General features: G+C 44.2%; 1 long non-coding RNA gene across 1 annotated transcript; it reads right to left on the reverse strand.

Annotated features, from left to right (window-relative positions):
* Positions 1-233: 233 nt before the first annotated feature.
* On the reverse strand, positions 234-23,298 carry LOC311601374. The gene is made up of 3 exons (XR_014780556.1): positions 23,278-23,298; positions 7,134-7,179; positions 234-267 (listed from the first exon to the last, which is right to left on the reverse strand). It is a non-coding gene; the product is annotated as an uncharacterized lncRNA (long non-coding RNA).
* Between the last annotated feature and the right edge of the window lie 1,985 nt (positions 23,299-25,283).

Here is a 25,283-nt window from a genome sequence, read left to right on the forward strand (position 1 = left end):
GTAGCAGTATCTGCTGGCGAGTCTCATAACTCCCATAATTTGAAAACAGTGATCAGAGGCATGTAGTGCAGTAGGAGAATACTTACCTGACACGCATGAGGCCCTAGATTTTTATCCCCAGCATCAGCAACAAAGAAAAAGGTGGGGCTGGGGAGATGGCTCAGAGGTCCTGAGTTCAATTCCCAGCAACCACAGGGTGGCTCACAACCATCTATAATGTGATCTGGCGCCCTCTTCTGGCATGCAGGTGTACATGCAAACAGAACCCTGTATACATAAAAATAAATTTTTTTTTTAGAAAAGGTTACTGATGAGCATAGAAAGCACGTAGAACCTCTATAACTTCTATAATTTGATTAATTAAAACCGTTCACTGTTGTCCATTATAATTACTACATAAGTATCCCATTGTTAGTTATAGGAGACAATGTTAAACATTAGTTAGAGAATAGAGAAAATAAAGCTGTTTGTTTCCATACAAGATTATAGAATTTGGGCTGGAGAGATGGATACTATCCAAGTGGTGACCAGAAGAAATACCATCCAAAGGCGCATGTGTTGCAGATTTGGCCCTCAGCTGGTAGATGGAGTCATTGAAAGGGTAATGGAAGTGATATGTGGTGCCACATGCCTGTAATACCAGCGTTCAGGAGGTGGGAAATGAAAGGTCTCAACTTTGGACTAAGATGGCTACCTATGGAGGCCCTGTCTTAGGAAAAAGAAAGCAAATTTAAACTTGATGGTTCTGGACTCATTTGTGGGTTAATTTCTTAGCAGATTTAGTGTATATAGTGTCATTATTGGGAGGTAGCAGAAAAATAAGAAGCGGACCTAGCTGAAAAAATATAAGTCACCACAGACATGCCCTGGAAAGATACATCTTGTCACCAGTTCCACCTTAGTGCTCTCTGCTTCTGGTGGAAGTGAGCAGTCTCTGCCACAGATTGCCACCACCACGAACTTCTGACTTGCCTCAGGCCCAATGCAATGGACTCAGCTGTGAAACCATGAGCAAAAAAAATCAATCTTTCTTCCTTTCAAATTGTGTCTCTCAGTAACAAAATAAAACTGAGTAAAACAGGCCCCTTGCTATAAATGCACTCTCTTTTATATATGGCACTGGGGATTGCACTTACAGGCTATGTGCATGCTAGCCTGTGCTCTAATGAACTATGGACCACTTAACATAACAAAATGTCAGAAAGGTGGCTTGTTTAAAAAGAAAGAAAAGAAAAGAAAGCCAGGCATGGTGGCGCATGCCTTTAATCCCAGCACTCAGGAGGCAGAGGCAGGCAGATCTCTGTGAGTTCAAGGCCAGCCTGGTCGACAAAGCGAGTCCAAGACAACCAAGGCTAACACAGAGAGACCCTGTCTCGAAAAACCAAAAAGGAAAGAAATGTATTTCTTGCCTGTCTGGATTCTGGGTAATACAAAATCAAGGCAGATTTTGTATCTGGGGAGGGCTCATTTCCTGTACTAGATGGAGGTTTCTGCTTAGATCTTCATGTGGAGCTATAAAGAAAAGGCAATCCAGGACTCTGGGGGTCTCTCTTATTAGAACACTAATCCTACTAGTGAGGGTATATGAGCCAAACACCTCCCAAAGGCCTCACTTCCTCATAGCACCACATTAGTGAAAAGGTTTCAGCAGACAGATTGTGGGTAAGAAGGGACAAACATTCAGACCATGGCACCCATAGCGCACTTGTTGGTGTGAACTCCAGTCACTTAAAGAAAGTAGATGACACATAAATTACACAATAACTATATGCTGATAACCATTAAAACTGGGTCACATATTCTTTGCTTTCTGTAATTTCTAATATATTTGAAATTTTCCATACCAAAAGGACTTAGGAGTAATAAAGAAAATGCAATTTGATCATCAGAATTACTCAAATTTATACATTTATTCATTTATCAAGCATTTATTGCCTCTGGCAGAGTGTATGTTATAGCAAGGTTTAGAATACATACCAAAGAGGCTGGACGTGGTGGCGCACGCCTGTAATCCCAGCACTTGGGAGGCAGAGGCAGGCGGATCTCTGTGAGTTCGAGGCCAGCCTGGTACACAGAGTGAGTCCAGGGCAGCCACAGCCAAGGCTACACAGAGAGACCCTGTCTCAGAAAAGGAAAGAAAGAAAGAAAAACAACAACAACAACAACAAAAATAGAATACATACCAAATCAGGTTCAGTTTAGAAGGAAAGGAAATGAATGGTAGGAGGAAGCCAAGATGCCAAGTAGAAGAGTCTGAGACAAGGCATCTGGCCAGGTGTTAAGTTCTTGAAAGAGATAGGAATTAGACAACTAACTGGCATCCCACCATAGGGAGGGGAGCTCAAGTAGTATGTGGGAGCGAACTAACTTTAATTGGGAATGGGGAAGTGGAGAAAATTGCTGAAGTAGCCACTTAATGACAACTTGTGTCACTTCCTTCCTAAGTACGGCCAGCACTGCCACTGCACGGAAGGATCTATTCAGTCATGTTTCCACTAAAAGATGAATTCAAAAAGATCTCACCGGAACAAGTAGAAACAAGCAAAGTCCATATCCAAGTTTTGTTTCTAAAACATGAGTTTTAAGGTCCATTATGAATCCCAAAAGAAAATTCAATCTGAATGTTTACTTTTTAGAACAGGGCTTTAAAGGGTATAGAATATAACTTGGAGCTAATGTAAATTAAAAGTCAGAGAGTCGAAATTAACCTTTGTTTGTATTTCATTTCCTCTAACATTTGCCTAATTTGGAAAATAGCAGCTAGGTTTAATAATACTGAAAGAGCACAATTCCCAGGATATAACCCTTTAAACAAATTTTCTTCCAAAGCCCATTCCAATAATGAGTTGGTGATGATTGTGCTCATGGGACTGTTCTGGCTGGCACTTTCTAGTAGTGGGCTGTGGGTCTCTGCTGGAAACCAGATACCCACAGCCAAGCTCCTTATACAGTCAAAAAAAAAAGAAAAAAGAAAAAGAAAGAAAGAAAAAAAGAAAGAAAGAAAAAGAAGACACTGTCCAGACTTAGGTTCAACAAGATAGCTTTGGGAAAGCTTGGCAAACAAACCAAACTTTGTTTCAAAGTCTTTCTCCTCCTTAAGCTCCTGGCTACAGTACAATCTGACCTTCCTGTGACTCTGTTGACCGGAACACAGTGACTTGTCCTTCTCACTCAGCTAGCAAGTATTCCTTTGTCACCAAGAGTCCCAGCTACATCTGCCAAAACAACTCACTTGTCAGTTGCCCTGTCCCTGTGTATAAACACACACAATTCAGGGGGGATAACAATAGCTCTTAAAATAGTAATATCTTAGAAACTTTTATAAAGATTAAATAGAATTCAAAGCAAAAAAATTCTTTTTCTTTTTTTCTTGTTTTGTTTGTTCGTTTGTTGTTTGTTTGATTGGTTTTTGGTTTTTCAAGACAGGGTCTCTCTGTGTAGCCTTGGCTGTCTTAGACTCACTTTGTAGACCAGGTTGGCCTGGAACTCATAGTGATCCACCTGCCTCTGCCTCCCTGGGTGCTGAGATCAAAGGTGTGAACTGCCACACCCAGCAAAAAAAAATTTCTTTAAAGAAAAAAAATAGGCAGAGAAGATGGCCTAGTGGTAAAGCATCTCCTTCTAAGCCCAAAGTCCTGGATGCAAACAAGAAAACCAACACCTAAAAAGTGTCCTCTAACTGCCATTAAAGTCCCATGGCACAGGTGCATGCACACACACTAAATGTGTACCATGCTTTAATTTTAAAGTGTAGTAAAATAAAAATTTAAACCTTCCTAATGTCAAAGGTCGGCAACAAGAAAAATTGTATTTGTGGTTGTAAGATTTCAAGTCCTTTATTTATTTACAATCAAACTGGTGCAACCTAACCAGGTTAAGGATACAGGCTCAAGGTCAGGCAGTGTTGGCACACGCCTTTAATCACAGCACTCAGGAGGCAGAGGCAGGTGGATCACTGTGAGTTCGAGGCCAGCCTGGTCTACAAAGTGAGTCCAGGACAGTGAAGGCTACACAAAGAAACCCTGTCTCAAACAAACAAACAAACAAAAAAGCTGGTTGTGGTGGCACACACTGGTAGCATTTGCTGAAAGAGGTGGAGGCAGGAGGATCACGAGTTCGAGGCCAGCCTAGGCTACACATGTTAAAAAGAAAAAAAGGAATCACCAGCATGTAGGAATAGGAAACTACACAACTACACAATAAACAACAGCAGGTGAAGAAAAGAAATGACCAACTATAAACTTTAGCCCTTGGAGGCAGAAGCAGGCAGATCTCTGTGAGTTCGAGGCCAGCCTGGTCCAGGGCAAGTCCAAGACAGCCAACAATACAGAGAAGGCCTGTCTTTGAAAACTAAAATAATAGATAAGTAGATGATAGATAGATAGATAGATAGATAGATAGATAGATAGATAGATAGATAGATGCAGACAGACAGACAAAGTTTACCCTGGTGTGATGGTGTATGCTTAAAATCCCTGCTGACACAGAATTGCCCAAACCCCAGTAGTTCAAAGACAGCCACGGCTGCATTGCAAGATCCCATCTCAAAAAGTAATAGCAGCCTAGCTAGAACATGCTCTATAAATTGATCTCTTAAAATAACTTCCAGTTGCAGCCTTGTTTTTCTGCTATTTACCTAGCTTACCTAAAAGCTAACAACAGCAGAGATTTTTGAAGGAAGTTAAAATTCAGTGCATACGATTTCAATCCTTCTTGCCAAGATGAAGCAGTAATGATTATATTTTACTAAATATATGCAAACTGGTTTCAGACGTTGAGCAACAAGCCATGGAGGAGTATAAACCCACATGTCTGGGACACAGTGAGCCTTCCAACTGCTCAAGGCAATTTCCAGCTTATAACACTTAGAGAAGGAGCCCAGTAGTTTTGCTGAGTTGAAGAAACAGAGACGGTTGTTGAGGGACATCGAGTCAGCTATTATTTGTGGGACAGAGTGGCAGAAAACAAAAGACAACAAGAAGAGCCCCAGAGGGCTACAGAGGAGGGTCCCCTAAATCTTTGCTAGTCTGATTAGTCGTCGTCTTCTTCTTCTTCTTCTTCTTCTTCTTCTTCTTCTTCTTCTTCTTCTTCTTCTTCGGTTTTTTCAAGACAGGGTTTCTTTGTGTAATAGCGCTGGCTGCCCTGCAACCCTCTTTGTAGACCAGGCTGTCCTTGAACTCACAGTGATCCGCCTGCCTCTGCCTCCAGAGTTCTGGGAGTAAAGGCATGTGCCACCACGCCCGGCTCTGACTAGTGTCCTTCTAAAAGGAGAAAGTTTGATATGCAGAAGAGACATCAACGGGCTGGGAGATAGCTTAGCGGGGGAATGCTTGCTTCATAATCAGGAGGACCTAAGTTAGGATTCCCGGCACCCACTTGAAAGCTGAGCACAGGAGCACATACATCAGTAACCTCAGCACTGGGGTGTAGGGGACAGAGATAGGCAAATCTGGGGGCATGCTGGCCAGCCAGTCTTGCCAACGCAATGAATTCCAGGTTCAATGAGAGAGCCTGGCTCAACAAATAAGGTGGAAAAGACTGGAATAATAGCGCTTATCTCTTCCGCAGAAGACCTGAGCACCCACACTCCAATCCAGAGAAGCTGGTGTCCTGTGACCTTCTACATGCACTTGGTACCAATACATTCACACAGTCACAAATGCATACATATGAATTTAAGTGGCTAAACAGAGAAAGACTCCTAACATCCATCTCCCTCCAGTTTCCACAAGTACAAGCATGGCCACATGCACTTGTACACACACACACAAGCACCCACGTGTACAAACACATACACACAAAAGCGATACAAGGGATCTGCATGCAAAGTCCCATAATAAAAAGATGGGCGTGTGTAAGCTGAGAAAAGCATTCTCAGAGGAAACCGATCCCACTGACTTAACGTTTCTACCCTCTTGAGCCATGAGAAAATACATTTAACCTATCTAGTCCGTGACATTTAAAGCAATACCAAAAGCAACAGAAGATTACATAATGACTACCCAACCCATTGCCACTGAAATCAATCAATGGTTTCAATTCTTTATCTATCCCTCCAGAGGTGATTCATGCATAGAAAAGCACCATACAAGTCGATGCAGTCACGGGCACATATTAGAAACCTGGGACAACGGGGGAAGCAGAAGCTGTGAACAGCGGGAAAACTCTCAGGGCATTTCAGCAACAAAGTGGTATGGCAATGCGATGGTCATGCCTGAAAATAGCAGAAAGATGACAATGACAGTTTCCAGCTGGGCACTGGTTCCAGGACACCCCTCAGATATCATATATAAAGTACTGTAGTTTTTGGTTTTGTTTTTTTGCACAACCTATGTACATCCTCCTGTATACGTTAAATCACCAGCAGATTATTTATAAACACCCAACAGTGTAAAGAATATGCTGATCATTGTTATAACACACTATTGAGGAAATGAAGACAAGAAAACCGTCTGTACTTGTTCAGTACAGATGCAAATTTGCCTAAGACTTTTGACTATCCCTAGATACAGGGGACTGACTTGCCACAAGCTCTGCTTTTTGTTACTAAGCTCTCTCACCAGTCCTTTGTTTGACTAACTTCTGCTCACTTTTTAGGCCCCTGTTTAAGTGTTTTTTCCTCATTGCCTATCACCTTCTTATTTCTCCCCCATTACTTTTTTTTTTTTTTTTTTTGGTTTTTCTAGACAGGGTCTCTCTGTGTAGCCTTGGCAGTCCTGCACTCACTTTGTAGACCAGGCTGGCCTCAAACTCACAGCGATCCGCCCACCTCTGCCTCCCAAGTGCTGGGATTAAAGACGTGCCCGGCTTATATTTTTTATATTAGGGGTAGAGAGACAGAGGTAAAACAGGATCTCCTGTAGCCCAGGCTGGCCTTCAAATTACTGGGGGTTGACACTGGCCTTGAACTTCTGATCTTCTTCTAGCTGCCATTTCCCAACAAGTGTGCAGAGAAGCGAAACAAGCATGCTCCTGGAATGATCCGCCCTCCATAAAATGCCTAGCAATGCAACCATGGGAAACTCCAACTATCTTTCCTTGCTCTTTCTTCTTGAAAGTCGCTATTTTTTTCCAGAAATGTTAAACTCATTTTTTAAAATATTCATACAGATGTAATACACCAGATGAAATACTTTGGGTTGAGGTAGACTTGGTAGTACATGCCTATGCCCCCAGCATCTGGGAAGTGAAAACAGGAGGATCAAAAGTTTAAAGTCACATACAAGAAAAAAAAAGGTACAGATACATGATGACACACGCCTTTAATCCCAGCACTTGAGAGGCAAAGGCAGGCAGAGCTCTGTGAGTTCAAGGCCAGTTTGGTCTACAACATGAGTCCAGGACAGCCACAGCTACACAGAGAAACCCTGTCTCAGAAAAAAAAAAAACTAAGAGAGAGAGAAAGGAAAGAAAGAGTGTGTGTACGTTAGTTTAAAGTCATCCTCAGAGCCGGGCGGTGGTGGCGCACGCCTTTAATCCCAGCACGTGGGAGGCAGAGGCAGGTAGATCTCTGTGAGTTTGAGGCCAGCCTGGTCTACAAAGTTAGTCCAGGACAGCCAAGGCTACACAGAGAAACCTTGTCTCGAAAAAAATAAATAAATAAGGTCATCCTCAGTCTCACAATAAGTTTGAGGGAAGGCTGAACTATATCAGGCTCCTCATCTCAGAATAAAATTCAATGATTTATATCATATATACGTATATGTATACATACACATATATATGATTACAGATGCTAACAAGGATTTCAAATATACTAAAATGCCCCTGATATTCAAAAGTCCATGCAGCTGAGCAGTGTGTAATTGTTCCGCACTTGTCTTGCTGTGGACAGACTTCAGACTACAGCCTCCTAAAGGGTTAAAGTTGTTCTTCCATCGCTACCATTCACTATCTTCTCCCATAAAAGCTGCCTCTGCACTACCTCCCCTACTCCCCAGTGAAAGACGTCTTTTGTATCTTAATGATTAACTGTAGCCTTAGCTATTCCTGGGAAAATGAATTCAAAAGGCATGAGTCACAGACTTCTAATCAGTAACCTTTTCTTTTAGGTTTACAGAAGCCAGGACATCTGGTGATGTACAGATAACAGTATCATACGTTGTAAATACCATAGCACTGACATTCCCACCCCCAGAAAATAAATTCACTATTAAGCCTTCTGCCTGGAACCCCTAGGCAAGTTGTTCTTTATTGGTAAGAGTTTCTGCCTGGAACCCCTAGGCAAGTTGTTCTTTATTGGTAAGAGTTTCTGTATTTTCTCTTTTGCTAGTTTCCAACTAAAAGTTTTTCTTCACTGTATAACAACTTTCCCTCCAATAATTGGCCTTTTCTCTTTCTTTCTTTCTTTCTTTCTCTCTTTTTCTCTTCTCTTCTCTTCACTTCTATTTTTTTTAAGATTTATTTATTATGTATATAGGGTTCTGCCCACACATATGCCTGCCCACCACAAGAAGGCACCAGATCTCATCTCATTACAGGTGTTTGTGAGCCACCATGTGGTTGCTGGGAATTGAACTCGGGACTTTTGGAAGAGCCGATGGTGCTCTTAACCTCTGAGCCATCTCTCCACCTCAGTCTTTTTTTTTTTTCCCCAGAACTGAGGACCGAACCCAGGGCCTTGCGCTTGCTAGGCAAACACTCTACCACTGAGCTAAATCCCCAACTCTTCTTTTTATTGGTTTTTCAAGACAGGGTTTCTCTATGTAGCCTTGGCTGTCCTGGAACTCACTCTGGAGAGCAGACTGTCCTCAAACTCAAGAGACCCACCTGCCTCTGCCTCCTGAGTGCTGGCGTTAAAGACATTCACCACCTCCCCAGGCATAATTGGCCTTTCTAATTGGCAAATAATTAACTTGTGTCTGGTAACAGTAAGAGAAATGACCTAACTACTTCATCTTCTTTCTCACTTTGCCTTTTCAACCACTTTAACCAAGACTCCTGTACCTAACCATATGCCTTCCTACCGTATGCCCTCTCTGCTCTAGTGTTTCACCAATTTTCCCATTTTGGTTTCTTTGTTGCTGTCACTGTTGTTTTGTTCTGTTTTCATCCAGATGTAACACAGGCCTTAAGCATTCTAAACAAGGTCTCTACACTGGCCTACACTCTTGGTCCTTGCTTTTCATGGAAAAATGTTGCACTTTTTTCTTAAGAACAGAAATGCCAGGTCCATGAGGAATAGTAAGTGACTTTCAAATCCAATGTCAAGTCGATAATAATGGCACTCACTGGCCAGTTTCCCCTAGTTGTGGCCAAATTGTGATTCTGTGTATCAGGTGCCTTGCTTTCAGGAGAAGCCAGCAATTTGTTGTACAAGCACCCCAATTTTGAAAGCTTGGCACCTACTTTTTAATGTGCACGTGCTTAGCCAAAGGAATTATGTCTACAAACTAGAGATGACCCCATCACTATTTCGCTTTGTCCTAACTGTCATAGAGTTGACTCAGTACTATGACGGGAGTAAAAGGAGCATACCATTTAGGCACGGTGCCATATTCCTAGAACCCCAGTACTTATTTGGTTGAGGCAGGACAATCTTTAACTCTAGGCCAGCCTGGGCTATAAAGAAAATTCCAGGCCAACCTAAGCTACATTAGTAATACCCTGTCTCAAAAAAATAGGTCTGGAGATGGGAGTGGACTGGAGAGATGGCTCAACAGTTAAAATCACTGGCTGCTCTCCCAAAGCACCCAGGTTCAATTCCCAGAATGCACGTGGCATCTCACAGTCCTCTGTAACTCCAGTTCCAGTTGATCCAGCATCATCTTCTGGTCTCTACATGCACTCAATACATAGACTTACATGTAGGCAAAACATCCATATATATACATAAAACAAAAGTAAATAAATGCTTTTTAATTTAAAAAAATTAGGCCAGGTAGCGGTGATGCATGCCTTTAATCCCAGCACTTGGGAGGCAGAGGCAGACGAATCGTTGTGAGTTCAAGGCCAGCCTGGTCTACAAAGTGAGTCCAGGACAGCCAGGGATGTTACACAGAGAAACTCTATCTTGAAAAAAAAACTAGGATGGGCATAGTAGCGCAGCTATTCTAGTACTTAGGAAGCTAAAGCAATAGACTATGTCTAAGGCCAGCCTGAGTTATATAGACCTATCCTTTTAAAATCCTCAAGAAAAGCAAATAAATAATAATAATAATGCTGGGCATGGTGATGCATGCCTTTAATCTCAACACTCAGGAGGCAGGGGCACATGGTTTTCGGTGAGTTCAAGGCCAGTCTGGTCTACAAAGTGAGTCGAGGACAGGCAAGGCCATTATTACACAAAGAAACTCTGTCTTGAGGGCTGGAGAGACAGCTCAGAGGTTAAGAGCACTGGATGGTCTTCCAAAGGTCCTGAGTTCAATTCCCAGGAACCACATGATGGCTTATAACCATCTATAGTGAGATCTGGTGCCCTCTTCTGGCAGGCAGGCACACATGCAGGAAGAGCATTGTATACATAATAAATAAATCTTTTTTAAAAAGTAGAAAATAAAAGAAACCCTGTCTTGAAAATAATAATGATAATAATAATAGCAGCAGACCACGGAGACATAAAAAGAACAATCACAAAATTCCTATTGTCATATTTATAGATACACTTTTTAAAAATAGGCCAAGTGAAACTATAACCAAGGCACATTTCTCAAGCCCTCAATCCTTGTTTGGAAGTCCCGCCCAAGTCACATCGTTTGTGACTGCTGCTCTCTTGTCAATGTTTTAGTTTCCTTGATCCTGGCAATAAAAGCCAAGGAAATGATGATCAAAGTACAATAAGCCTAGAAAGGAGCAGTGTTCTACAGGAAATGAGTTCTAGAAAAGGTATTCTTAGGCCTTTGAATTTGTTAACAGTTTATTCCTCGGTCTAACCTATTGAATGTAGATGTTTTTATTATCATTTTCAATATTGTATCTTAAAAACCCTTGCTTAAGAGCCTGACCCAGCAAAGAAAGAAAAGAAGTAAGGAAAAAGAAAGAAAGCAAAAAGAAAAGAAAAGAAGAGAATCTGGCCTGATAGCTTCAAATCCTCTCATTTAGCAAAACACTGCAACGTGGCTTTGCCACTTATTCCTATGTAGCTCAATATCCTGCTGCCTCTCCAGCGAAAACACGCCTAAATGCTTTTTAACTCTACCCACTGCCTCCCAGCTCATCTCACTACTGGCACTAATTTCATTTTTGCACCCATTATTTATCCTTCCCCTTCCCTCATCTGGAACTCTTCTGTTACTATCTCTGTGTAGCTCCATAATTCATGGGTGCTTATGATTTATTTTAGGCAATTACTTTCCTGGAATATAGTCATTTTGCACAAAACTAATGTTCACAGCTGTGTCTGGAGAACGCTGTCAGGAGCAGGCAGCCATAGCTCTATGCCAGTTAGTGTAATAGTTCTCAAAACCGTGGGTACTGCACTTCCTCTGGCACATAGTTGACCAAAACAACAAGGTCATGAGTCCCTTGGAAAAAGAACAGAATGAATCATTATTATGTGTCCTTTTGATGCTACAGTCTACTCTCCAGGGAACAAAGAACGCCCCACGCAACTGCCATTTAGCCCACGAGTTTCAGATTTGAAAACTGGTTCATGTTGAAACTCAAGAAAAGAAAATCTGCCCATCTGTTTCCCCACCTATGGATGCCATGCCCTCTTTTTCTGACACAGGGGTCTCTCTGTGTAGCCTTGGCTGTCCTAGACTCGCTTTGTAGACCAGGCTGGCCTTAAACTCACAGCTATCAGCCTCCCTCTGTCTCCCGAGTGCTGGGATTAAAGGCGTGCGCCACCATACCAGGCCTTTTATTTAATTTTTTGAGATGAGATCTTTCACATAGTTCTGACTGTTCTAGAACTCACTCTGTCAACAAGGTTGGCCTCGAACTTATAGAGAGTCACATGCCTCTGCCTCTCAACTGCTGGCATTGAAGGTGGTCACTACAATGCCCAGCCTCTTTTTCTTTTTTTAATATTTCTTTACTTTTGTGGTGGATGAATGTCTTCCTGAATGCATACATGAACACCACGTGTGCATACAGGAGCCTGTGGAGGTGGAGAGAGGCAACAGCTGCCTAAGAACTGGAATTACAGATGCTTGTGGGCCACTATGTGGGTACTGGGTACCAAACCCCAGTCCTCTGCAAGAGCACAAAGTGCTCCTAACTGCTGAGCTCTGCCTCCAGCCCACTGCCACCACCTCCATCTCCCTCTCGGTCAGGCCCCTTGCCTGCCATGCTCACTCATGTCCTCATCACCACTTTTGTACCCACCTAGTCTTTCTACTGAGGAGTCATGCTACTGCTTGAATTTCCCATCATCCCTTTTGCTACTTGTGACAGTTAATCGTCATTGTCAACTTAATTGGATCTGTAATCAGGCAAAACCTCTAAGCAGGTCTCCGGGGACAGTTCCAGGAGGGGTCAACTGTAAGCAGAAACCCCTCCCTCAGAGTAGGCAGCACCTTCCTACAGTGGCCCAGATATAAAGAGGTCCCAGAAAACAAAACAATACAAAGCAAAGCAAAACAAAACAAAACAGTGCAGCGGATCTGCCAACCTTCACTTCTCGCTGGAGAGTTTGTCTGTCCCACAGATGCTACTGCCACCCTTTGATGCCATCGGAACCCAGCTTCTTCTGCCTTCTTCTGTGGACTGATGACCAAGGGCCTCCTCAAACTCTCAGTACCACACTGGGATGCTGAGGTACCCAGCCTCATGGACTGAGCATGCTATTTGGTTCTCCACCTCACCACCATTCGGATAGCCACTGATGGACTACCCAGTCTATATTGTGTAAGCTAGACTGATAAATCCTCCTTTTAACACATATCCATTCTATTGATTTTTTTTCGAGAACTCTAATACATCCCAGCTATGACCTTAAGTCTGTGTTTGCTCCTATTACCGTCCATACTGGCCTGAAGACAACCACCCTGAACCTCTAAATGATGTAACTCCTCTCGCTAGTACGCTCCTCATGATGTGATGAACAGTATGTCCCCATAATCTTTCCATGCAACAAAATCCTCTACTGAGGACCGGACATCACATGGCTGCTGAAACGTGTCCACTTCCCGGTCCTTCTAGTTCACTGTCAGCCACGGCAGTTCAAGCAAACACATCTTCGCAGCTTCTGGGGTCCATGTTACCAGTGTTCTTACACATCTCCCAGGTCCTCACTAGGGTGTTAGACTCTATAACTCAGGATAATGTTTATATTTTATACATTACATATGCTTATACTATTTATAATGCTTATTTTATTTTCAAGTTTTAATTCTATCCACCCTCCACCATTGGCTCCACAGTATTAAACTGCTTGCCCATGCCTAGTTCCCAGGTCTTAATGATACTTGTGGCCAAGAAGCTGCAGTTTTCTATTTTTGGTTGTGAGCCTAGCCTTTAACAGCTAAGCCCAAGAAGTGGCAGTTTTATGAGACCTCTGTCCTTCTCCTGGCTTTGCTGGCAGATCATGTTCCCAGTTGCATTACACTGTGATTTGATCCTCTTACTGGCTACTTCCAGGAAAATAGTAGGGTGTCTTGGAAGAAGCTAGCCTTCTTTACATTGTCTTAAGAGAATGGGTTTGGCTGGGTGGTGGCAGCACACATCTTTAATCCCAGCACTCAGGAGGCAGAGGCAGGTGGATCACTGTGAGTTCGAGGCCAGCCTGGTCTACAAAGTGAGGCCAAGACAGCCAAGGGTACACAGAGAGACTCAGCCTCAAAAGAGCAAAACGAGAAAGCGAGGAGGGGGGAGGCAGTTTGATAGCTCTTTAGAAGGGGGCCAGGATCATCTCCACAAGGTCAGTATGAGCTCAGGATTTTCCAGGCCTTGAAGTCCATGACCTATGTATGGCTCATGGGACTGTTCTTTCCCAAGATTCCTGACCTCAAAAAGCAGCCTGCCTCCTTACTCTCATGATTACATCTATGTATGCTCCTTGGCTTGTATGTTTGCTTGCTTTTTTCTTTCTTTTTTTTTTTCCTTCCTTCCTTCCTTTTTTAGTTTAGTTTTGGGGTTTTTTGGTTTGGTTTGGTTTTTTTTCTTTCTTTCTTTTTTTCTCTTTGGTTTTTCAAGACAGGGTTTCTCTGTGTAGCCTTGGCTGTCCTGGACTAACTTTATAGACCAGGCAGGACTCGAACTCATAGCGATCTGCCTGCCTCTGCCTCCCAAGTGCTGGGATTAAAGGTGTGCACCACCATGCCCAGCTTGTTTTGTTTTTTTGAGACAGAGTTTCTCTGTTTAATATAACCCTGGCTGTCCTGGGATTTTCTTTGTAGAACAGGTTGGCCTTGACCTGTCTCTGCCTCCCGAGTGCTAAGATTAAAAGCTGTGCCACCATGCTCAGGTGTTCCTTGACTTTCTTATAAATATAGTTGTTAGTCAGGTGTGGTGGTGCATGCCTTTAATCCCAGCGCTCGGGAGGCAAAGGCAGGTGGATCGCTGTGAGTTCAAGACCAGCCTAGTGGACAAAGCAAGTCCAGGGCAGCCAAGGATACACAGAGAAACCCTGCCTTGAAAAACTAAAATAAAAAAAGCCGGGTGTGGTGGTGCACACCTTTAATCCCAGCACTCGGGAGGCAGAGGCAGGTGGATCTCTTTGAGTTCAAGGCCAGCCTGGTCTACAATGTCAGTCCAGGACAGCTAAGGCTACAACTCTGTCTCAGACAAACAAACAAAGAACGGTTGTGGGACCCAGCACAAGCCGATACATGTGCAGTACAGCTCCCACACCTATGGCTCAGAGGTCACTGTGGAAGAGGGAGAGGAAAGATTCTAAGAGCCAGACGATCGGGGAGCTTGCTGTGAGATTTTATCCAAAGCTACACCCTTTGTAGCTTTAAAGTCTCACCAATATGAGCCAGACATGGTGGCACATGCCTGTAGTCCCAGCACTCGGGGAGGCAAAGGCAGGCGAAGCTCTGTGATTTCGAGGCCAGCTTGGTCTACAGAATAAGTTCCAAGACAGACAGGGCTACACAAAGAATCCTTGTCTCACAAAAACCTTGCATAAACATGAGATGAATGAAGATCACACCAAATGATATGCTAACATGGACAGGGGAACGGCCTCCACTCTACACAAATAACTATAGGCAACTAAGGAATGCTGAGAGTGGGGAAAAGTCTTATACTGGGAAGAACACACTAATTAGTTATCCAATATCAAATGGTCAGCCCTGAAAACATACATACAAGTAACATTATATGGACTGAGCAGGTTGTATTTATGCACTTATGAATATGTCTATATGGGTATGCAACAATAATTAATGAAAATGGAGCTATAAATTTGAGAGCAAGCAAGGAAATGCATATTGGAGGGCTTGGAGAGAGAAAAGGGTAAGGGAAATAATATATTGTATTATAATCTCAAAATCCAAAAGAAATAATTTTTAAAAACAAGGGCATTCTATATGGGCCAGGATAGCCTCAAATTGTTAGTCTTCCTGTTTTAGCCTCCTAGGTGCTGGGATTACAGGCGATTGCCGCCACACTCAGATATAATCACCGTTTCCCAGAAGTCAAAGTATTTTATACGCTACCAAGAAGGTTATATGACTTTCATTCTCAATTTGAAATTGTCAACTCATGGCTGGAGAGATAGCTCAGTGGTTAAGAGCACTGTCTGTTCTTTCAGAGGTCCTGAGTTCAATTCCCAGCAACCACATGGTGGCTCACAACCATCTGTAATGTGATCTGGTGCCCTCTTCTGGCCTGCAGGTGTACATGCACATAGAGCACTCATATACATCAAATATATAAATAAAATCTTTTTTAAAAAAGAAATTGTCAGCTTACCACCTTCAAGTTTGTCTTACCCGTTTTCATAGGATCAGTCAAACAATAATACTCACCAGGGTAGGTAATGTGTCTCAGTGGCAGAGTGCTAGCTAGTACTTGTGGAGAGGGCTGATGGTCCTATCCCAAACACTGTAGAAGAAAAATAAGGCCCGGGATTTCCCTAGCTCTCCCTCCAACCTGCCCAATCTTTCCCTTTGCCACAAGAAAGGTTATGCTACTGCTACACTTTGAACGCATCCTCCCAATATAGTGCAAGGTTATATAAGCTATGGATTATATAAAAACCCTTCAGTTTTCCCCAGCATGGTTCCTGATGGTCTGGCTGGGACACAAGAAGCTGTCCATCCAAAAAGCAGGACATGTTGAATACCATCAGACGCCATGACCCTGAGAGTTCTAGGGTGAATGAGCTCTAAAGTACAGGTGACTATCTGCTACTATCCTCCCAAAAAAAATTTTTTTTTGTTTAAAAATGAGTGGTACCACCAGGCGTGGTGGCACATACTTTTAATCCCATCACTTGGGAGGCAAGAGGCAAGTTGATCTCTGTGAGTTCGAGGCCAACCTGGTCTACAGAAAGAGTTCCAGGACAGCCAGAGCTACAGGGAAACTGCCTCAGAAAAATAAAATTAATTAATTAAAAAGTAAAAGAGAGGCTTGGGAGATGGTTCAGAGGTTAAGAGCACTGTCTGCTCTTCCAGAGGTCCTGAGTTCAATTCCCAGCAACCACATGGTTACTCACACCCATCTATAATGAGATCGGGTGCCCTCTTATGACCTTCAGGCAGCATGCTGTATACAAAATAAAATAAATCTTCAATTTTTTTAATTTGTTTTTCGAGACAGGATTTCTCTGTGTAACCTTGACTGTTCTGGACTCACTTTGTAGACCAGGCTGGCCTTGAACTCACAGCGATCCACCTGCCTTTGCTCCCAAGTGCTGGGATTAAAGGCATGTGCCACCACCACCCAGCAATTTTTTTAAGTGAAAGAAAAAAGTGTATGAGTTATGTTGTAGATGTACCTTTTGGTATTGGTCTGTTATTCTCTGCATATTTTATTTTATTTTATTTTTCAAGACAGGGTTTCTCTGTGTAGCCTTGGCTGTCCTGGACTCGATTTGTAGACCAGTGAACCACCTGCCTCTGCCTCCCAAGTGCTGAGATTAAAAGCGTGCGCCACCACACCCGGCTCTCTACATATTTTAAAGATAGACTTATTTTGTAGGTTTTATAAATTCACAGAACCAACTAGCCTGGGTACACAGGGCCTCACAGAAGCTGAAACACCAACCAGAGAGTATGCATGGGATGGACCTACGCCCTATGCACCTCTATAACAGTTGTATAGCTTGGTCCTCACGTGGGACTCTTAACAGCAGGACTGGCTCTGGCTCTGTTGCCTGCCTTTGGGACCCTTTCCTCTTACTGGGCCACTACATCTAGCCTTAATAAATGAGAAAGTGCCTGGTCTTTTTTTTTTTTTTTAAGATTTATTTATTATGTATACAGTGTTCTGTCTGCATGTACACCTGCAGGCCAGAAGAGGACATCATATCACATTGTAGATGGATGTGAGCCACCATGTGGTTGCTGGGAATTGAACTCAGGACCTTTGGAAGAGCAGGCGGTGCTCTTAGCCACTGAGCCATCTCTCCAGCCCCCGAAGTGCCTGGTCTTCCTGCAGTTTGATATGCTATGACTGGTAGATATCCATGGGAGGCCTGTCCTTTTCTGAAGAGAAATGAAAGAGGGAGAAAAGAGGGGAGGGTGACTGGGAGGAGAAGAGGGAGGAGAAACTGTGGTTGAGATGTAAAAATATTTTTTAAGATTGATTTATTTTACGTGTGTGCATATGTTCCTGGACCTGTACCTCATGCAGTACCGAGATAGGCCAGAAGAGGGCACTAGATCCTCTGGAACTGGTGTTAATAACAATTGTCAACTGCTGAACATGTGTGCTGGAAATTGAACTCAGGTCTCCAGCCCTGTTCTCTGCATTTTTTGACAGACTGACACTGTTTTTACAGGGTCACTCTGTACATGCGTGACCGGTCTGGATCCCATTATGCAGAACAAGTCAGCCTTGAACTTGTGATGTTCCTGAATCAGCCCATCAAGTGCCAGAACTACAAGCCTGCACCACCATGCCTGGCTTTCCATTGATTCTTTTTCAGTGCTATAGATCAAAGCATGGCCTATATACAAGCCAAACAAGCACTCCACCAAATAAGCTGCATCCTGTGAGTTCGAGGCCAGCCTGGTTTACAAAGCAAGTCCCGGACAGCCAAGGCTACACAGAGAAACCCTGTCTTGGGGCAGAATGGGGTGGGGCAGTGGAGACATGGAAGAGAAATGGCTTTGTGATAGCTTTTCATGATATTGTTTAGTTTGTCATGTTTCGGTGAGAATCACAAGGTATTTCTCCAAGATGTGAGCAGACTGGGGTTGAAGCTTGGCTTCACAGAGAAACCCTGTCTCGAAAAACCAAAACCAAACAAACAAACAAATAAAATCAGCTTCAACAAGAGACCTCGGAAGGTATTTCTCTGTGGTCTTTCTCTCTTCCTGGATGAATGCTCTTGATAGCTGCCAGAGCTGGTCTCTGAGAAAAGCTGGAGTGGCCTTTAGACTCTTGGGTCGCTGACCTTTCTGCTAGAGCTACGATACGGTTCTCAGCCCTAACTGCACGGTAAAACGGTCTTTAAAAATAAAAAACTCTTCCTCTAGACAACGTTCCCAGAATCTCTACTTTAGTTACTTTGTTGTGGGACCAGAATGTGGGTAACGTTTTCCTAAGGCCCCAGGTGGTATTAATGTACAACTAGGGCTCGCAACCACAGCGCTGAGTCCAGCCTTGCAGCCCGCAACAAGTGCCTTTGATGCACCTACTCCTAAGACCTTAAATAGCTTTCACAGGGAACGAAACGTTTCCTTCCACAGAAGAAAGAGGCTAAAATGGAAGTGTCCCTAAGAGAGGAATTAGAGCTGCCCGAAGACAGAAGTGTTTGATCATTTGGCCCCTTAGTCAGATGATCTGGCTTGTAGCACAGACTGCCATCTATCAGCTATGAGATTTTTTTTTTTGAGACAGCGTCTCTCTGTGTTAGCCTTGGCTGTCCTGGACTCGCTTTGTAGACCAGGCTGGCCTTGAACTCACAGAGATCCGCCTGCCTCTGCCTCCTGAGTGCTGGGATTCAAGGCATGCGGCACCACACCCGGCTTCAACCGTGAGATCTTAGACAACAGATTTCTCTAGCAGGTGAAATCGCCTATTGGTATGGCTGCTACGAAGCGGATCCCCAATATATGTGCGTTAACTCTCAATGTGAACCTCTGGGCTTCATCTGAAAACTGAGGGCAGTACCGCTGCCTACCTACCTCTTAAGGTTGCTGTGACACCAAAAATAGAGGCACTTTGGTGCTGAACAAATGGGAACTGTAAACATTGCTTTCCTTGCGTGGAAATGGTCAATGCAGGTCCCACGTTTGAAAACCTTTTCTAGGAACTTTTGCGTCTCCGGTCTTATAAAGAGTTCTGAGCCGGGCTGTGGTGGCACATGCCTTTAATCCCAGCACTTAGGAGGCAGAGGCAGGCGGATCGCTGTGAGTTCGAGGCCAGCCTGGTCTACAAAGCAAGTCCAGGACTACCGAGGATACACAGAGAGACCCTGTCTCAAAAGAAAAAAAAAAGAGTTCTGGCAGCAAACTGAATGCTACTTTAACTGACAAGCAAAATGAGACGAAATAGTATGGTTTACAATGGGCAAAACTAAAAGTAAATTCTAGGACTGTTAACTCAAAGGCAGCCACTCTCTTCACCCAATGACTGTTACAAAGGGTTTTTATTGTTGTAGTTCCCTTGTTTGTTTTTGTTTTTTAGAGACAGGGTTTCTAAGCGTAACAGCCCTGGCTGTCCTGGAACTTGCTTTGTGGTCCAGGGTGGCCTCAAACTCACAGAGATCCACCTGCCTCTGCCAGCCGAGTGCTAGGACTAAAGGTGTGCGCCACCGTGCCTGGTTTACAAATGGTCTATTAATAAACCCCCTTAAGCTGGGTGGTGGTGGCGCACACCTTTAATCTGAGCAAGCACTCGGGAGGCAGAGGCAGGTAGATCTCTGTGAGTTTGAGGCTAGCCTGGTGTACAAAGCGAGTCCAGGACACCCAAGGCTACACAGAGAAACCCTGTCTCAAAAAAAACCCCTTAAATAACTGCACTGGTCACTTGACCAAAATTCCAGACTGCTCATGTTCCCCTCAGCTGATGCGTTTAAATCAGAGTTCACAGCTGAGGAATTCTGATCCAGCTTCCGCAGGTCACCCTCAGTCCACGGCTCCACAGTCTACTTCCAGTTTTGGTTTCCTAACATCTCTGTTTTCACTTGCAAATTATGCTTGGGCTGCACTGAGCAAAACCAAAAGAAACAGTCTCAATTCCACCTCAGCACAGTAGCTCCTTTAGTGTCCCTGCTTTACTTATTTTTTTTAACTTCAACACTGGGAGAAATGCAATTAAATGGCAACAGTAAAGACTAATAGCCACAAGATGGCAGAGTTTGCCATTTCATTTCCTTCTTGAGTCTGTCTTTTATTCACTTGTTCATTCAAGAAGTATCTTTGGCAGGGCATTGTGGCGCAGGCCTTTAATCCCAACACTCGGGAGGCAGAGGCAGGCGGATCGCTGTAAGTTTGAGGCCAGCCTGGTCTACAAAGTGAGTCCGGGACAGCCAAGGCCAAGGCTACACAGAGAAACCCTATCTTGAAAAACTAAAAAAAAAAAAAAAAAAAAAAGGATTTAAACTCAATTATTAGAAACTATGAGAAAATGCCAGGCATGGTGGTTCAGGCTAGGTAGTCTAGACTAATCGGTGAGCTACAGGTCAAAGATTCTCCCTCTCTCTCTCTCTCTCTCTCTCTCTCTCTCTCTCTCTCTCTCTCTCTCTCTCTCTCCCTCAAACACACACACACACATACACACACACACACACACACACACACACAGCCCAAAGCTCTGGCTTTCACACACCAACACATATGCATATACCTGCTCACACATGAGCAACTACACACAAAAGAAAAAAATTAACACAATTCAAAATCTATAAAAATAAAATGTAGAATTCATGGATATGGGAGTTTATTAAACTGGCAGGGTATGATTCACAGGCCAGCTGAGTGGCATAGACTGCTATGTGAGTTCAGAACTGGCCAGATGTAGAGAAAAGGTTAAGAACTGAGATGTAACTTAAAGATAAGATAGATGAAGGGGGAAAAAAAACTTCAGCCGGGTGTGGTGGTGCACACCCGTAATCCCAGCACTTGGGAAGTGGAGGCAAGCAAATCACTGTGAGTTCGAAGCCAGCCTGGTCTACAGAGTGAGTCCACGACAGCTAATGCTGCACAGAGAAATCCTGTCTCAAAAAAACAAAAACACAAACAAAACAAAGATAGATGGAGAAAGAATAAATTACAGCCAAAGTAAACAGTATAGACCATTTTATTGAACTGAAAACACATAAGGAATGTGCCCAGGTCTAATATGCCTAAAGATTATGGAAAAAGACTTACACACAAGTATGAAGGCTATCAGCTACAGAAACAAGAAAAGCAGCGGCATCATTCAGTCCAGTTCTGAAGGCCTAAGAACCAGGAAAATCAACAGTGTAAATTCTGGTCTGAGTCCAAGATTTAAGAACAAAGAGCATGTCTGGCAGTGGTGGCCCAAGCCTGTAATCCCAGCACACAGGGAGGCAGAGGCAGTCGGATCTCTGTGAGTTCGAACCCAATCTGGTCTACAAAGTGAGTCCAGGACAGTGAGGACTACACTGAGAAACCCTGTCTCAAAAACAAAACAAAAATCCTGTCCTGCTGGCATATGCCTTTAATCCCAGCACTTGGGAGGCAGAGGCAGACAGAACTCTGTGAGTTCGAGGCCAGCCTGGTCTACAGAGCAAGTTCCAGGACAGCTAGAGCTATTATGCAGAGAAACCCTGTCTCAGAAGAAGAAGAGGAGGAGGAAGAGGAGGAGGAGGAGCAGGAGCAGGAGGAGGAGGGGCCAGGAGCACTAATGCCTAGGGACAAGAAGAGATATCCCAGTTCAAGTAGACTGAACGTGCCTTTCTTCCAACCTCAGGCCCTCAAAATATTAGAGGACCCCTACTTACATTGGTGAGGACCATTCTCTTTCTAGTCCACCTACTCTAATGCCCCCAGAGACTCGAGACTAGTGTTTTTCCCAATGGCTGGACATTCATTATCTAGACATTTCTTAGCACAGAAAAGGTGGTGCATGAAATGAACCATCATGCTTCCCTTTGTGCTAAACCCTACACTGAAACCAACATAATGACACATGCATATTATCCCAGCACTCGGGAAGCCAAGGCAGAAGGACCAGGAGTTGGAGGTCAGACTAGGCTATACAGGGATACCATGGCTACCTTGGGTTAAATACTGAGCCATTATTATTGTTGTTGTTGTTGTTGTTGTTGTTGTTGTTGTTGTTGTTGTTATTCAGCAAGATAAAGATGATGTACAGCTTTGTAAATAAGACGCTCTAGCTGGACGCTCTAGCACAAGCCTTTAATCCCAGCACTCGGGAGGCGGAGGCAGGAGCATCACCATGAGTTCGAGGCCAGCCTGGTCTACAAAGCGGGTCCAGGATAACCAAGGCTACACAGAGAAACTCTGTCTCACGGGGGGTGGGGGGGGACAGAAGAAAAAGAAAGAAAAAAAACCCACAAAACAAAAAGACCAGCAGCCAAACATAAGGTGGAGCACGGGGAATCTCGCAGAAGACTGGGAGGAAGGATTGTAGGAGCCAGAGAGGTCAGGGACATCAGAAGAACACGGCTGGGCTCAGACAATCAATTAAGCAGGGCTCAGAGGGGTTGACAGAGACAACCAAGGAGCCTGCATTGGACTGACTTAGGTAGTCTGCACATATATTACAGTTGCGTAGCTTAGTCCCCATACAGGACTGCTAACAGTGGGAGCAGTGGCTGTCTCTGACTCTATTGCCTGCCTTTGGGATCCTTTCCTCATACTGGGTTGCCTCATCTAGTCTCAATAGCAGAGGATGCCCTATTACTTTTGCTAGTAATCAGGCAGCAATGTAGCCATCTCAGGGGTCCTGATGACCGTGAGAAAACAGGCAACTTCAAAGCCACCCCGGAAACACGTCATCGCCAGCCGGCAGGATTTAAGTCCCCTAAACCACGTATCCACCTCCCATTCCTCCCCCTTCCCTCATGAGACAGTATTTGGGTTTCTTGTTTTGTTTTGTTTCTTTTTTTTTTTTCAAGACAGGGTCTCTCTGTGTAGCCTTGGCTGTCCTGGACTCACTTTGTAGACCAGGCTGGCCTCTAACTCAGCGATCCGCCTGCGTCTGCCTCCCGAGTGCTGGGACTAAGTGCGCCAACACACCCGACATGAGACAGTTTTTGTATAACCTCCCCCCAATAAAACCTCTCACGTGCATCTGCCGCGTTGTGCGATTTCTGATGTCGCCATTCAGCTCCGCGATGTAAATCCTAATAACTTGCAACTTGGTATGTCATGACTGGTTGATATCCACGGAAGACTTCCCCTTTTCTGATGTGAAACAGGAAGAAGGAAGGAGGGAAGGAGGAAGACTGGTAAGAGATGACGGGGGGCGGGGGGGAAGGGGCGGGGCGAAACTAAATTGCCATGTAAAGTTAATATAATTAAATAACAAAAAGATGCTTTGCTTAGCCAGGTGGTGGTAGTATTATCTTTAATCCCAAACACTCTCGAGGCAGAGGCGAGCAGATCTCTTGCGTTTGCGATCAGCCTGGAGGTCTACAGAGCTAGTTCCGGGATAGACAAGACTGTTAAGAGAGTGAAGCCTTGTCTCATCTTGAGGAAGGGGCGGGGGGGGGGGGTGCTTCACCTCCGAGTTCCATCCCTAGTACCAAAAAGAAGGAAGACAAAACTTGGTAACTAGACACAATTACAATTCATTCAAAAGGGACAAAGAGCAAGGAAATATTTCAGGTAAAGGGAACAGTGGGGGGGGGAATGGCTCCAAGATAAGGAGGAGCCTAGCCTATCAGGGAACTGAAAGGCCACTGTAACTAGAGGTGACACTGCTTTAAAGCCAGGTGTACACTCTTCCCTGCGCCCTGGGGCACTATGCAGACTGGCACTTGTTAATCAAAACACCTTTGTACTTATGCCATTATTTTTCAAGGTCTCTCCATTCTAGTCTAGCCGGAGTCTCAAAGGAAAACAAGAAACAAAGACCCAGGATGCAGCCCAGCAGCAGTGCACTTACTTACCATCTACAAGGTCCTGGGCTTTAACTAACACCACAGGAAAGAGAGACCGAGTGAGAAAAAGCTAGAGCTTAAGTGGTGCAAATGAATGGGTGTCTCAGAATGATGGAACTGTTGATACTTTCAAGGCTGCAGTATTTAAAAACAATGGAAGTTTATTTTTATCTTTACTCTTCCCTGAAGTGCTGGGCAAGCAACTCAGAGTCTCACGCTGATTGGACAACTGCTCTCATCTTAAACTATACCCCCCTCCCCAGATAAGTTTGCTGATTGTTTGTTTGTTTTCGAGACAAGGTTTCTCTGTGTAGCCTTGCCTGTCCTGGACTCCCTTTGTATACTAGGCAGGCCTCGAACTCACAGAGATCCTTCTGCCTTGGCCTCCAGAGTGCTGGGATTAAAGATGTGTGTCACCATACTGGAGAGATGGCTCAGCTGTTAAAGGCTAGGCTCACAACCAAAACTATATGTGTTGGACCCTCATGCCCAACTCGGGAAGGGGGTCACCGTGAGAGACCACACGAGGCACAACGCACTGATGCAAAAGCAAAGGTTTATTGCTGACGCGCCAGGGTCCCTCAGCCCTCAGGAGGTGAAGGACCCCCAGTGACTGTTACAGACTATTTTTAAAGGCTAAAACCGCAAAACAGGTGGGGTTGCTTATCAAGCTTAGACCATATGGACATTGCCGTTGGGAGACCTCTTGTGGGGACTTGGGTGTGGGTCCCTAGGGCGGTTACTGGAAACCGTATGGGACCTCTGTTATTTGGGAGCGGGCATGTAGCTATTCTGGGAACTAGGGTGGAACTCCTGAGGCTAGCAGTAACGAGAACTGGGAGAAGCCTCTGGGCAGGCAGGGCAAACAAACGTCTTACATTTTATAATTTTATAATTTCTCATATGTTTACTGATTTTTACCGTCCAATGTTCCCTGAGAGAGACGCTTTGTTTACATCGCCTATAAACCCAGAATTTGGGAGGTAATGCAGAAACACCAAATCTCTGAAGCTCATTGGCCGGCCAGCCTCATCTCCAAAAACAAAAATGTAGAGATCAAGAAAAGACAACTCAACATTAGAGGGCTGAAGAGGTAGCCCAGTGGTTAAGCACACTGGCTGCTCTTGTAGAGGACCTGGGTTCAGTTCCCAGCACCCACATAATAGCTCACAACTGTCAGTAACTTCAG

This window comes from Acomys minous (assembly GCF_964271855.1).
Source record: "Acomys minous genome assembly, chromosome: 7".
NCBI classification, from domain to species: domain Eukaryota; kingdom Metazoa; phylum Chordata; class Mammalia; order Rodentia; family Muridae; genus Acomys; species Acomys minous.